The following is a 3,064-nucleotide window of genomic DNA, read 5'->3' as shown; positions in this document are numbered from 1 at the left end:
CGGTCTCCGCCAGCGACGAACCCCACACAGCGGGGGACGATCCTTGGACCCCGGCGGCGGTGAGCAGCGGCCGCGGAGGCGAGAGGTGAAGGCCACCCGGGTGCGCCGCTGCGGGAGAGCCTCACGGCCAGACTCCATTGCCGAGAGGGTTGGATCCGGGGCTTCGACCCAGCCCGGAGCGCCACACGAGCCAACTGGTGGGCGGGGGCCGCCTGGAGAGGGGGTTCACGGGGGACGGTGCACGGCGCTGGGCAGCTTGGGTCCCCCCCCCCCCCCTCGCCCCCACAACGGAGGCCTGAGAAGCACAAAGGGGCAAAACGAAGGAGCCCATGGGCCAGTGGAGGGTCTTTGGCGGCATCAGACTTCCGGTAGAGCGTCCAACCTACCACGCCGATCAGGGGGAGTGAGAACAATCCTCCACAGTACCCGGGGATTGTACAACACGGCGGACGCCACCTCTGATGCGCAGTGTTCGAACAGCAAGGCCCCATAGCGCGCAGGAGCTAGCCACGTAGCGGAGGCCCGGAGACAGCAGACAGCCGAATAAGGCGAGGACGGCGAGGCCGGCTACTATGGGGAAGCCAAGAGCTAAGGCGGAGGAGGCGGCGACGTCAGATGTAGCAGAGGGGGGCCCCGCTGAACCGACAGACCTACAGCGATTGCAGGATCGAATATTGGACGCCATAACGGCCACTAGAGACACGCTACATAACGATATAGCGCAGGTGGCGTCGGGGCTGGGCTTGCTCCGGGCGGACCACGACAAACTAAAGGACAGGGTCAAGGATGCTGAAGCGGTGCTCAATGACCTGGCGCCGGCTCACAAGGTGATGGAGAGTAAGCTAACGGAGGCCCTGGACCGCATCCGCACCCTGGAACGGCGAGCGGAGGATGCAGAAAATAGAAGCCGACGCAGTAATGTGCGGGTCGTAGGCGTGCCAGAGACGGAGGGGACGGGGGACATGATTGCCTACATGGAGGAATGGCTGAAGACCGTGGTGGCGCCGGAAGGGCTTTCGCCATTCTTCACCCTGGAGCGTGCTCATAGAGTCCCCTCAGGACCTCCCAAGCCCGGGCTCCCACCCAGACCGATCATAGCCAAGTTACTCCACCACAAGGACAGAGATCTACTCCTGCAGAAAGCTCGAGAGGATGGCCCTTACCAGATAGCGAACAGCAGAGTCACACTTTTCCCAGACTTCACTTTCGAGACGCAGAAGCAACGGGCCTCCTTCCTCACAATCAAGAAGGAGCTACGAAATGAAGGAATTGCCTACTCCTTGCTTTTCCCAGCCAGGCTAAGAGTGGTAGTGGACGACAAGGCGATCTTTTTTGCAACGTCAGCGGAAGCCTGGGACTGGTGGGAGACATACAAGGCCGGGACTGACGGCGCCAAGGCAAGAGAAGAGCGGGAGAAGGAGCGGGAACGCTCGCCCAAACGGCTGCGGAAATCGAGGAGACTATGGAAACGAGGGCGGGGGAAACTGGGACCGACGGCCTCCCAGACTGAAGCGGAACGGCAGGCCGCGCTGCTAGAAGTGGAGAAGCTCGGACGGGCGGAAGGCACCGGATCTAAAGGGGCCACGGACTCGGACACTCATGTATCGGCCTCTGGCTCGGAGTCGGATCTTTCGGAGATCCACCGCGCTGAGGGACCGCTGGTGACACCGCAGACGGCGGACGAGATCCTGAATGTTTGAACTGCTGGCATTGCTAAGTGGGTAATGTTTGAAGGGCTGGGAGGGGAACCATTGCCTATGCACATAGCGGGGGTCGGGGCACACCAAGGGGTTCGGGGCAAGGTGGTTGTGGGGAATTGGGGAGGAGGCGAGGAGCTGGGCGGCGCAGCCCCCCACTGGACGAAGCCGCGCTCCGTAGGCCCTTAAGGCACCCACAGCTACGGCTGTGTAGTTGAGACCTGGGTCATCAGGTGTGGGAGTTTGGATGGGGACTGATATCTCGATATTGGGGCCTGTTCTGGGGGAGGGGGGGGGCTCCACAGTTGGGGATTGTTTACCTTTTTTGAAGTTGTTGACCCTGGGTGTACCAAGGGAAGGGCTGTTGAGAAGTTTTGTTTTGTTCTGGGGGGGCACCACCACCGTCGAAGGGCTGGAGCTGGAGGGAGTGTTTCGTCCGGATTACTGGGACAATGGCTAATGTGAATGGGTTGACCTGTATTACTTGGAATGTCCGGGGCCTACACACTATGCAGCGCAGACACAAAGTACATGCCTATTTAGTGCGCAGGGGAGTACACATCGCGATGCTACAGGAGACGCATCTTACACGACAAGAGGGGGCAGCGCTACAGAGGCGATGGCGGGGACAGGTTTTTCACACCAGCTACTCGGCCTATGCGCGGGGAGTACTTATATGGGTTAGAGCAGGCACGCCTTTCCAACTCACGCGCCAATGGGTAGACCAGGATGGGAGGTATGTGGTGGCAGAGGGGAAGCTAGAAGGTAGAGATATTGTGTTAGCTAGTATATATGCCCCAAACACAGACCAGTTGGCTTTCCTCGCGACGCTTTCAGGGACGCTGGCCCACTCCCTGGCGGGCCCGGTCCTGCTGGGGGGCGACTTTAATTCCATTGCCGACCCCTTGCTGGATAGGTCCCACCCCCCTCTACGTGACTCCCCAGTTCACAGGCTATCCAGAGGTAGGAGGGAATGGCAGGAGCGCTGGGAACTTATAGATGTCTGGAGAGGGCAACATCCGACTGACAGGGATTACTCATTTTTCTCTGGACTGCATGATTTGCATGTCCGGTTGGACACGATACTCTGCTCCCGGGGGGTGCTGCCATGCGTCACTGGATCGGAGTACCTGTCAAGGACAATCTCGGACCATAACCCACTCCTGGTTCGGCTAGCGTGGATAGCAGAGAAGCCCAGGGTTCCGCTCTGGAAACTGCGGCCTGAGACCCTGGAGGACCCCCTCTTCGGGGAGGCCCTTGCGGAAGGAGTGGCCTTATATTTCACGGAAAATGAAGGGACGGTGGACTCTAGAGCGACGGAATGGGACGCCTTTAAGGTAGTGGTGAGGGGTATCTGTATCAAGGAT

This window comes from Lissotriton helveticus, chromosome 5_1 (assembly GCF_964261635.1).
Source record: "Lissotriton helveticus chromosome 5_1, aLisHel1.1, whole genome shotgun sequence".
NCBI lineage: Eukaryota > Metazoa > Chordata > Amphibia > Caudata > Salamandridae > Lissotriton > Lissotriton helveticus.
Note: the sequence above shows the minus strand (reverse complement) of the source record.